This window comes from Poecilia formosa, unplaced genomic scaffold, assembly GCF_000485575.1.
Source record: "Poecilia formosa unplaced genomic scaffold, Poecilia_formosa-5.1.2 Scaffold18, whole genome shotgun sequence".
Taxonomy (NCBI): Eukaryota; Metazoa; Chordata; class Actinopteri; order Cyprinodontiformes; family Poeciliidae; genus Poecilia; species Poecilia formosa.
In genome coordinates this window covers 1,068,878-1,081,790 of record NW_006799957.1, presented here as the reverse complement: position 1 = coordinate 1,081,790, position 12,913 = coordinate 1,068,878, and the positions used below count along the sequence as shown (strand labels likewise).

Sequence of the window (12,913 nt, the reverse complement as noted above, 5' to 3'; positions counted from 1 at the left end):
TTGAAAAGGCCAGTATAGCATGTAAAAGCATTCAGCTTCTATATGCACCACAAATCTGGAGCAAACGTCCATAAAATTGTAGAACAGGCAAAACAGTGAGTTCCTTTAAATCTAGACCAAAACCTCACCTGTCCAGAGTTGCTTTTGAACCATAATAAATGAAACACTAACCAACATTTTGATGTGTAATTATGGCATTTGGCAAAATGTAATGTTTCAGTTGTTGATGTTTGTGTTTTTATGATGTAAAGTACTTTGAACCGCCTTGTTGTTGAAATGTGCTATACAAATAAATGTGATTGATTGATAAAATATCAATCAATCAATCAACCTAACTATAACCCAAAAAAACACTTCATCCTAGCGCCCAAACTTTTTATCAAAAAATGTTTTTTTCGAAACTGATGTGTTTCTATGAAACAAATTTAATTTTGAAATGTAAAAGTGCATAGATATATCATTAATAGAAACACAGCCTGTGACTCTTCCATAAAGTCCAGATGCCGGAGAGTAGGAACATTTCAAAAGAAATGTTCAAAAAAATATGTTCAAAAGTTAATTTCAAGGGTTCAAATTGTTAAGCCAAACTTTTTTTTCAAGTCATGGTTGATCTATGCAGCTTCTTTATAACAACTGACAACTGAAGGTAACATAATTACTTGATTGTGCTAAAAGAAATTGCACCATATGCCTGGAAGATACATAGTACCGCCCCTTTAAAACTTTGTTCAGATTTTATATCAAAACTGACAATAGTAGAAAAACAATAACGGTCAGTTATAAGTCTTAGGAAAAAAAATATTCCACTACTATGCTTTCAGTAGGAGAGCTACACCAAAGTCTAGATGAGAGTTCCTCAAACCATTACAGTACAGGAAGAAAAGACAGCAGCCAGAACCTTGTGTGAACTATAACACAAGCAGTGCTGAGCCCCAGGAGAGTTTGACATATATCTGGAAAGTTGGACGCAACATTCAGGAAATAGTGCTGCTGCACGCATTTCCTTTTCTGTGTGTGCTCTGTTTGATAAGGATCAGAATATGTGGAGCAATTCAAATGACCATGGATCTTGATAACAGGAAGGCTTGGAGCTATGCTGGCATGAACAAAAAATACCCCGAAGGCAGAGAGGAAAAGAGTGCCACTGCGTGGAGAGTCCAAGAAAGAGGGTGAGGGGAGGAGAGACCGCAAACGCCAGACCTCCTGAAACTCGTCTCCTTTGACTTTTCTGTTTTTTCTTTTGCTGAGACAGGCATTGCTCTTTTGAAATCGTGCCAACGAAGGCTGGCTCAAATCCTTGCAACTGAAAGTTTTACAAGCTCAGTGCTCACAAACAGGAAGAGAAAGACACCGAGAGATTAGCAAAAGGGAGATTGTTGCTGCTGTCTTCTTGTCTTTACTCAGAAAAGTCATTCATACTTTTTTTTTTTACAAATATCAGTGAAGTAAATTCTTGGAAGGAGGACTGCACAGAATGAGAAAGGATTTAAAAAAAAAAAAACATGCAAAGCAGAATCAGCCTAAAGGACAAAGAGTCGTGACGTCACACATAAAGCTGTCTTGGATATTGCCTGATAAAAGATACTGATGTTTTCTAATAAGGCTGAAACTATTATTTGAGTTACTTTTATTTTCTGGGATTTGTTCTTTTCCAGAGCTCAACCCTGATTCATGCCCTATTTTTTTTTTCTTTTTGCTTTAGATTTTTTAGAGTCCCAAGATCCGATTTGTTGCCTTAGTGTATTTAGCAGTAAAGAATTTCCTGTTGTGTTGACATTGGACACTAGTTTACTACCAAAAATACTGTCAGACTAATGAATCTCAGTGCTGACCATTCTCCTTTCTCTTTTCTGTAAAAAGTCTGCACAAAAAAAACAAAGGCAGGTGCAGACCAACTGAAGACGTCTGGAGCAACCACTGAAAATGGGAACTGTGAGGCATGTACTACCTGGGAATGATGCCAACTGCTGACAAAAGGCTTTACTGCACGGCTCTGAGACAAGACTTTAACTCACTCGCTTCAGGACAACTCAGCACAAAACTGTTTGGCCAGCTACAGATAAATCTTTCAACCCTTTTAGCTTTGTTACCAGACAGCAAGTAAGTACTCATTTCAAATTTCTTTAGTAAATAGCTAAATAGCTTTTAAATTACTTTTTCTCCTTCAGTCAAGTGGGATGTCTATTCGACGACACATAATCTACATCGCACATGACTGCTGCACTTATGAGTTTAATCAGCCAACTGTAACTCTGTGTCAAAGCTAAATTCTCTCTATACTTACAGCATAATCAGCGTTGTTCTTTGTGATTTGTGGGATGTGTGGAAACAAGATTTTCTAACTTAGTGATTTCTTTTCCTGCCTTCTTTTCTGTGCTTCTTGGCAATCATGTAAAAGTGGGCAGGGAGAGAGGAGGGCATGGCCCAAAAGCTGCTCTCAAGCCCCAGCCCCTGTTCGAGTGGGGTTGCACACTTACACACTGCTCAGCCTTTCCCTCATTCCTCAGGCGAAAGAAAGAGGTGTGGAATAGCATTCTTTTCTTCTTTTTCAACCAACGGTTTTTGTTTTTTCCCTCATCAACACCTTGTCCTTATTGGCAGTGTGTGGCCGCTAGCCTGATATTGACTTAAAAAGACATCAGGTATTTCTAATTTCTTTTTCTGGTTCTATTTGGGCCTTCGTTGTCCTTTTGTAACGAGGCCTCCTTTATTTGTGTCTGATCGTGTCTCAAACATCTTTTAATATTATCTTCTGCCCAACACAGATCTCGCTTTTGCTAACAATACAGAAATCGGAGTAGTTTAAACTTGAATTTTGTTTGAATAATGCGATCATGTTTAAATGCATTTGTTGTTGCTCATTGTTTTCAAATATACATAGGAAAAAATTGTATTCATGTTAATGTTGGATCGTAAGAATAAAAGACATATTTGTGGCTCTATATTCTCTGTTTTAGCAAAAAAACAAACAAACAATGTTTTGGTGCAATCTTCAAATCACCAACCAAATAAACAGTGATTATTACCTCTAAGTTTCAAACAGGAAGTTCTCAGTAATGAAAGGGGCTCAAAATCTGCAGTCAGACACAACATTGAAGTGTAACTATCACCAGCTATCCAAAATCGCCCACAAAACAAAAATACTCTTTTGGGCAAATGAGCTGATCACATGTTTCAAACGGTTTGTATTGTTGCTTAAAATGCTCTTGGATGGTGTCCTTTGATTAACCTGTTTTAAAAACCAGTGTAAACCTGATCTTTCTGTGGAAAACTGTTCTGCTCATGAAGAGGCTTGTGTTACCAGGATGAGGAAATTCTGCTTCAGATCAAATAGACTTGATTTGTTTGGACTGCTTTTCTAGTCACTAAAGCATCAAAACACGCATGTTCAGTAGTTGGTCTACAGGAAAAAGTATCTTTTATTTTCACTTTACATACCACTCAGTTTCTCTTTACTATCTGTAACTGTAGCTTTTGCATTACATTTGCATAGATTTATGCTGCACCATGTAAAGTTGTGTAAGCCAGCTGGTGAAGTTGCCAGTTGTAGGCATCTGTTTGAATGTATGATGCAAACATATTATTACATATGGTAACACGCATAGAGTGAATGAAGAAAAACAAAGTGGGTGGGAGCCAGGAGAAAAAAAAAGGAGCCTATTCCCTCCGCCCCTTAAGTTCTCCTCAGATGAACTTGCCATATAGCTTGATGACATGTTGTTTGGAAAGCCACGTCTTCCGCTATTTGTCTTTCTCTCCTCCCCATAGCTGGTGTGACTCTGTGGTCGTCAGGATCAAAGTCTCGTTTTGCCTTTTTGCTTTCATCAGGTCAGACTGCACACACTTAATCAGTTCTTCCTGTTAGCAAAACTGTTTCAGGGTCTATAAACAGCACTTGATCAAATTCTTTGGAGTACAGCCGTCTTACAAAAGACTACCAAGAGAAACCATTAAGCAAAAGCTGTGAGAGATCTCTTTAGACAGACTCTAAATAGTCGGCCAGTGTTTTACCATCTGTCTTTATCTTTGTGGCAAGTTTTCCATTGAATGACTGATTCAAAGTTGACAGTGGTTTACTAAACAAACTTTAAAACACTGCCTTATGATCATCGTAGCTCCGGCACTGATTTCAAGCAGCTAACTCATCAGGAAACTCATCAGGAAAACCATTAAAAGTACTTGCAGACTTTCACACCCCACAGCTCTTAAAAACATGTTGATGCAAAATCATACTTGAAAACAGTTGGTAGTAGATACTGGAAATGACCGCAAATTGTGGTCTTTAAGTTTTATCATAATAAACATAAAACAATCAGACCATCACATACTTCTTTAAGTAACTACATATGCTAGCAGTGGAACTGTCAATTGGTTATATTTTGTACCACTCAGACTGGTTAGTGTTGAAAAATCTAATCCATAGATTGTACTATAATCATCTACAAGCACATTTTTGGGAGGTTAGGGGGCGAGTTCAGTGCAGACTTTCCATGAACACAAAATGTAAAAAATGCTTTAAAGAATCAGGTGCAGTGAAAACCTGGAATCAGCCATTAATAGCCACAATTAAAACAACCTCATAAAGACATGGATATTGAAATTAATATGCTAATTTTTAAAATGCTAATTTTGTAGCTTCCTACAACACTAGCTTTTCCAACTTCCTATAACCCATTAAAATATATATATATATATATATATATATATATATATATATATATATATATATATATATATATATATATATATATATATATATATATATACACAAACCAAATACTTTTTTAAACGTTAAGTTAGATACATTCACAGTGATTCCAAGGTAAACGGTAAAAGCCCTGAGGTGTATCAGTACTTAAATAGTCATTATAGCTATTTTTGTTAAGGGGGGTTGGTCACAGGCGTGTGCAACCCAAGTTGGACATGGAGCATAGCTTCACTCCACACATTACCAGCCCCAGTTTCTTGTATTAATGCTCAGAGACCAAGGCAATGAAAAATTGCTGCAATATCATAAGGGATGTCATCAGATATTTCACATCATAAAGGTTCTTTACTATTTTTTTCCTGAAATTGTAGGTCACCAATTGCTGTCTCAGCAGTATTATTCTTTTATTGACATTTTTTCTCTGGTGAGTTGTTGTAGCCCAACCACAACATTTGAACGTTAGTGTCCTCTGCAGCATTATTTTTGACTAGTGAAAAGAGCAGGCATTCAAGGCCCATTTAGATTCATCTGCCAGATTTGTCTTATTTTATTGTTTGTGTTGAAATTGGGCAGGAAGAAACCTGGTTTTGTTCTGGGTGAATGTATAACACTATTGAGATAATTACATGTCATCCTGTCATAAGTGCAACAGCAAAGAGGGCAACAAGTTGTAAAACATTGCAGGGACATTTTTTAATGTCTCTGATTATAAAAGTAAACACAAGAAGATATTTTTAAAACCGCAAACCAACGTCTTTAAAAATATAACTTGCTTAATGTGATTAGTCATCAAGAGAAACCACTTGATTGCAGCTTCCTCTATTCCTTTCCCTCAAAATAATTTCTAATGTAACACTGCCATTTGGATACATAAACAGAAAGACGTGATCACCATCTATTTTACATTTGACCCCTACCTTTATTGAACACAATCTTAAGCCAGTTGGACATTAGATATCCTATTATTTACAAAAAAAATCACCTCTAATGATGATTTGTCCATCATTTAATGTAATGCACCACAGACACAGCCAGATAAAAACTTGTATCTGTTGTCAAAAAGAGAAAACAAAGTTCCAAGGTAAGTGTTTACTTACAGGGCATACACGTTGGTCAAGAAAAAAAGCAAAATGCATGTTTTGACAGAAATGATGGAAAATAAAATTTAAGCCAATGACAAATGTGATTGGTGGGGAAACGAATGTCAAATTACACTTCTGTAGTTTAACTGGCACATCAAGAAAAGCAAATCACAAAAAAACAGAAACCGAAAAGTGACTGCAGGAAAAAAATCAGTGAATAATACTATCCAAGTTAAATATTTTATGTGACAGAAAAGTACGAGGCACCAACCTCAAAATACCTTTGTTCTAAGCTGCCAAGCATTTTGTTCCAGATTTCCACCCCACAAACTGAAATTCACAAACTTATTTTTGGCTTATGAAGATTTTTTTAAATTCTCTTTGTCTCTTAAATTATAGCCCCAATCTTTGTCACTAAGCTATATTCTTTGGATATTGCCTGAAAGTGAAGTACGGATATAATAAATGCCATTTTGAAATTAATCCAATCATCCAGGTTTAATATCTGCAACTTTAAAAACTGAGTTTTTTCTTCCCTGCATTTCCACAATACTGATTTCTCTTTTTAATATGTATACTTTTAAGATGCTGCTTTTCATAAAGCTACATGTGTTACAGAGCTTATAAGGAAATTAAATAAATGCTTTCTTTTGCTATAGCTTTAATATAAAATGGAATTGAACTGCTCTACTTATTGCAGCAGTTCAGTGATTTAAATGCCACTTCTGCTTGGTGAATGGTTGCTGAAACTTTAACATGTTGTGGACATTCTCTAAAAACAGGAATATCTAACAGAATAGAGACAAAAATCACAATTAAGCTCCACATAATGCGACTCTAGTGGAGCACACTGCCACTAAAGTAGTAAACCTCAACCAACAGAGATTGTGATTCATTTTGCTTTAACTGTATACATTACAGTACATCATCAACGTAGAATTCTGCTGGAAAAGAAGGTATTGGTTTATGTACATAGTTTCAATTGGTATGTATGATTCACTTTAGTGATATTAAAGAATGTTGTTGATATTTTTTTCTGCTAGTAAGCCATTGTCAGAATATTCTAATATCAGTTTGCATTTGATTAATTCAACATCTTAATTAAGACTACTTGCTGTCTGATGCCCTACTGTTTTGTTCCGCCCCACTGAGCATGCCCTGCTGGCACAGCCATGCAGCCTGCCAAAACATTTCAATCTCTGCTGGCATTAATTGGGTAAAAAGGAATTGAGAATGTCAATGAAAAGCATAGCCGCCTTTCAGCTAACATGGTTCACATGTTAATTTATGCAAAGTATCCCAGCCTTTGCATGGTTTGACCATTGCCTTCTACTATAGCAGTGTCTGGCCTCAATTTTCCCTGTCAAAGCGCGGCCTCGTCTAGACTTGGCCACTCACCCAGCTTGTGTCCCAGCTTCTAGCTGGCACAGTACACAGACTTCTTTTCAATGGACTTGAAGTGGCTGTCACGCTGAACTAAAAAAGGGCAACTTCCAGACATCTACGTTTGGTTCCTCACATCGCATTATATTGGAAAATTATAAACCGTAGAGTCTCTGAGATAAGTCACAAGCAAGCGAATCCCTTAGCTGTACCATAAGTCCATGGAAAAGAAAGACAGAGCTTACAGGCAGGCAGAGCAAAGAGTAAGCAGTTCACATGCTGCACCACAGATGTTAGGTGCAGCTGCCAAACAACTCCCTAAAATGGAAAATGTAGGTTTCAAGGTATCTTTGTTCTTATTTTATTTGATTTTCTTCACTTTATGGTTGGAGAGATACGAGAGTGAACTGAGGAAACTGTACCTAAATTTGAAAGACAAACATCTAAGTTGATTTTTTTAATCATTATTATGTTGTTTTATATACTATTTGTTCTGAATATAGATTATTTCTCCATATTTTTTGATAGATCAGTAAGGAACACATTTTTATGATGTGAATGTTTGACATGTCAGTTGTGAAGAAATCTTTTTTGCCAGTCATAAGTTGATAAGTGTGTAATGACCATTCCAACCACAATGCCCTTCAGACTTCATGCCACCCCTGATAAAGATGTCCTCACAACTTTATGATGAACGTACTCTTATGCTAAACATAAATGTTCAAAAAAAGCCAGTCTGTAACCTACATTCACATTTAAACAGTAAAGAAAGCAACTCTATTTGAATAACTGATATTTTCTGCAAAAATATTGGCACCCCTGTTATAGAACCCCCTTTTACCACATGATTTTCCCTCATCTTCATCTATGACATTTTTCAATGGTTGCACTGCAATTGTTGATCCTTCTTCTCTGTGAAAAAGGATCAAATATCATTGTTGGTAATGATCTTTTCACAACACAGAAACTGTGCTCTCTTACTTTTAGGTCGCAACACATGTTTTCTAAACATTTTAGAACTGAGGACTGCGATGGTAATAAATGAAGGTTGTTTTTTTTAGGTTTGGTGAAATATGTGTGTGTTATTTGGCCTTATGTGACAAGATAAACCTGGTTTTGTTTGTTACAGTTCCAGCTAAATTAGTTTTTTATTGCTTTGACTATTGTATATATGAACAAGCTCAGACAGATGGCTATTTCCTCTAGATTTTTTTTCTTGGTTTTCCTGTTTTGAAAACTGGCGAAGAGAAATGGCCCTTCGTGTCACATCATATTCTTCCCCCAGGTAAAACAGGAAGCCATGGATTACTAAGTGAAACTAGATCCTCTGATCTATCCCTCCTAATCCTAAAGAGGGATTGATTTTAAGTTGTTTAAACATCCTTAGCAGGTAAATAAACAGCTATTTGCTCAGATAGAACACTTCCTAAACAATAGTAGTTTAACAGTATCTCTTGGAATGTTTGTGATTGCTTAAAAACATAGTGAGAAGAAAAAAAGAACACTTTGATACAATTGTTTCCCAATTGCATTAAAAAGTTTAAATACATTTAATTTCAAATGCTTTGATGTAGGACCCCCTACATCAAAGCATTTGATGTAGGGGGAAAATAAGCAGTCTTATTTTCTGCTTTTATTCACAACTATAATGACAATCATGGTTCGGGGAAAATAAATGTTGTAAATACTGAAAAATAACTTTACCTTTTTATGTGTCTCATAGGTTCAAATGCCAGATTTCCACACCTACCTGAAACATTATCTGTCCTTAAGGCTGAGGTAGTAGATTGAATAGTTGTGGGGTTCATGTCCTCCTTTTGAGATAACTATACAATCTACTGTCTTTCCAAAGGAAACAGAATAAGCCTCGGTTCAAGCCAAGACTTCATGCACTTTAGAAGCTTCTTCAGTTAAGGAACTCAGAAAAGAAATAAACGCTCAACTTAAAGGCACTTAAAGGCTCCTCTGAAGACACATGCAGGCACAGGATTGTCATTACCCAGCTGCTGCAAGAAGTTTATTTAAAAAGACATCATTTTTAATATTTGAGCAAGAAAACATTTTTTAAAGAACATAAATACATACTTGAAGTTGAGCCTAGCAAGGTGAGGTAGTAGGTTGTATAGTTTGTGGGATGGAGCAAATCCTACTCAGGTGATAACTATACAGTCTATTACCTTCCTTGAAAGGTACAATGAGTGCTTGGAATCCCGCTCACTGGCTTATAGACATAGTGAAAGAGTCTCTATCGCCACCGTGTGGCCAAAAACGAATAAATGGTTACACTCTGAAATATGGATATATTTGAAGTTTTAAAGCCAGATGCATGAAAGTTTTAAATATAAATTTATAATTAAATGTATTTTGTGAGAATGTGTAGCATTAAAAAAAGAAACAATGATTGCTGATTTTCAATATGGTTTGATTTTCTTTTTATAAGATATTAAAATCCATAGATATTGAATTTAAAGAAATGTATACTTTGTGTTAGTAACAGTCACGACCTTGGTGTAAAAAAAAATAACCACACTGTAACATTAACTACTGAGGCAAGAGAAACAAATTTTAGTCTCTACTCCCTTGGTCATGTATTTTGAATAAAAATGCAAAAACAAAAAAATCCAAGTGTCTTATTCATAACACTTCAAATGCCGTGTTCAGTTTTACTTTGCAAATTTTAAAAGAGAACTTAGCACAAAAAAAGAAAAAAAAATATTATAAGAGGACAAATATTTATTTATTTATTTATTATTATTATTATTATTATTATTATTATTTTTTTTTTATTTATTTATTTATTTTTTAATAATTACCGTGAACTTTTAAACCTTAGTGGGGGTTTTTTGCAGAGTATTATTAAAATAAGTATGATTAAAACTTGTTTGTTTTTTTGCTTATGGTACAAAAACTTCTAGTCTGATGTTCACTGTCAGACTAAGAGAACATAGACAAAAGCATGACAAATTGAAAATTGCACAAATGCTATTGGATAGGTCTGTTATGGAGAGGCACAACTTAAATATAAATCAAGAATTTATGCTTCTATTTACAAAAAATAAACTAAAAACAAAAATACAAACATTTCTTTAATTCAGTATTCACTCCATACAAAAAGGTCAGTAACATTGTATTGACTCTTGGGCTTAGCTGTGTTTGGGGGCCCAAACAAAATTCTATTTCGGGTGTCATACAACCGGGGGCAGCTCTGTCTTTCAGTCTGTATTTATTCTTTAACCTTGTTTTTCAAACTCAGGAGTGGACAAGCAATCTATTTGTTCCGGAAAACTCCAGACAAGACCGTAAGCAGACCATGTTCTCTTAACCAAAAAGCTATACTGAGCAACTCTACCAGCCAACAACAGTAGGGGGCGTTGCTCCTTTACGTGTTACTGAAGAGGAGGAGGATCCCCACATAAAACTTAAGTATGTGTGTGTGTGTGTGCACTGGTGGAAGCAGAGTGATACAAGATAGAGTGAGTTAGCAATAAAACCTGACTTACAGAGAATGTGTAGATTGCTACAGTAACAAACAGTAACTCCTGAAACTAGATGCCAGGTTCAGTTCCACTCTACGATAGGAAGTGAAACAAGCAGCAGCTTTTTAAAGGAAGCATCTCCTCAGCACCTATAAGTCTGGAGGCTCTAGCAGGAAAAGTTAACACAAGTAAAAACCAACAAAGAATAATTACATATTAGGGTAACACTTAACTTGAAGGGGTGTGCATAAGACTGACATGACTCTGTCATAAACATGACATAACATCTGTCATGAACATAAAGAAGTCTTTATGAATGTTTATGACAGTTGTCATGAAGTGTCATTCGGTAAATAATGACACTTTTAATGCAAAGTTACTCTAAAAGTTGCATTAAAAGTCCATTAAAAATGGCAACTTTGCATTAAATTATCATAATTTACAAAATCATGCAAAGTTGACACATTCATAAAGACTTCTTTATGTTCATGACAGGTGTTATTTCATGTTTATGACAGTGTCATGACAGTCTTATGCACATCCCTTCAAATAAAGTGTTACCTATAATAACATATGTGTACCTACAGTACACATAAAAATAACATTTTAAGAGAGCAACAAATGAGAGTCCTTTTAGTGGAACTGTACCAGCCCCTGGCAGCAGCTGAAGGGATGTAGTTGTTGGGGGTCAAACAAATCAGTGAGTCACCAGATGGAAGTTGAACTACAGGCTGGTGGTTGCGAGGGACAGAGGAAATTTCAGCAGAGTTGTCAGTAAGTAACCATACAGATGTAAAATATAAGGAACCAGCTCTCTGTCTGTTTTTGACAGGAATTCCATGGAAATGGTGGTGAAAAAGTTGGTTTTATTACTGTCGAAATTTGATTTTTTTTTATCTTAACTGTCAGTTTATTTTTCTTAAATATTACCTTCACACATGAAGATGCAAAAAAATATCAGAAAAATTATTTTGCAAATCTTTGTTCTGTTATTTTTCTCTCTTTCCTCTACTTTGTTTTTTCTGTAGTGAACAATATTTAAATTTATGTTTTTAATTTCCACATGTTTGTTTTTTATTCCATCTACTTTATTTTGTGAACAACACAAAGCAAAGTAACAACACAGTGAGGTTTCTAATACCTTCACAGTTGGGTGAACAATTCATGATAAATAAATAAACAATCAGCACTATACATTGTAGATAAACAAAATCTAACTAAATTAAATTTAACAGAACTGAAAAAAAAACATAATGTCTTTTATAAGGTGTTAATACAAATCTGACTCCAACTGTACATATTGGTAGTCAGAGATTAAATAAATTCTAAATAAGCTTCCAAAAGGGGAAGTTTCATAGAGATATACTACTGAATAAAGAATATATCTGGGTGAACACAAAAAGAGACAGCCATCATATTTTAAAAAGCAGAGTTGTAATAAACAAATTCACACAGCATAGGAATTCTGCCCTGATGCTTTTATTAATATGACACTCAAAAATACTTTAATTAATCTAAAATAATATGGCTAATATGGCTGGTATGTTGCTAATATTTATGACATTGGAAAACTTGTGAGAAAATTCTTGTGAGAAGATTCTTTGTAAAACTTTGAAGTTCGGGTACTGCATTACCGTGAACTTTTAAACCTTAGTGCTTTTCAAACTATGCCAGACAAGGTTGCTCAGTTTTCTGGTGTGGTTGTTTATTATGGTATTGCATGGCAGAAGTGTGAAGATACATGTTCCTGTTTGCAGATATGCATGACAACAAACAGATGCAAGTCCCTCTCACCCCTCACCCCCACCCAAACACAAATAATAAACTGAATAATCCAGATAATGTTCAACATAAAGCTGATTTCACTTCTAATTAAGACTGAAAGCAAACTATCAGCCAGTCTGTGTGGCCTATTTACTTTTGATCATTTAAAATAGTCATTGCCAGAAGATTATATAAGTACAAGTTAAGATTAACTTACAATGAAGTGGATTTAGTTTCTGTGAGAGTATGCACTTTCAAGATGAACGGAAACTTAAACTCAAACATTGATAAACAGTGATATGAAACTGCTGGGACTGAAGCTTGCTAGTCTTAGTCAAGTGGAAGTGGGTTTCTTTGCAACAAACATTTTGCAATACACAGAAGTAGCTGTAAAAATACAAATTCAACTCATGAGTATGAAACAAAAATTGTTACAAGTTATTTATTAGGTATAATTGAGAAGCCAATATTTTGTTTGTATCTTCAGCCTGAGCTTAGCA

At 35.2% G+C, this 12,913-nt stretch overlaps 1 long non-coding RNA gene across 1 annotated transcript; it reads left to right on the top strand.

Moving 5' to 3' along the window:
- Positions 1 to 991: 991 nt before the first annotated feature.
- LOC107835686 (uncharacterized) lies at positions 992 to 9,786 on the top strand. Its single transcript, XR_001661503.1, has 2 exons — positions 992 to 2,642; positions 8,897 to 9,786. It is a non-coding gene; the product is annotated as an uncharacterized LOC107835686 (long non-coding RNA).
- Positions 9,787 to 12,913: the final 3,127 nt, after the last annotated feature.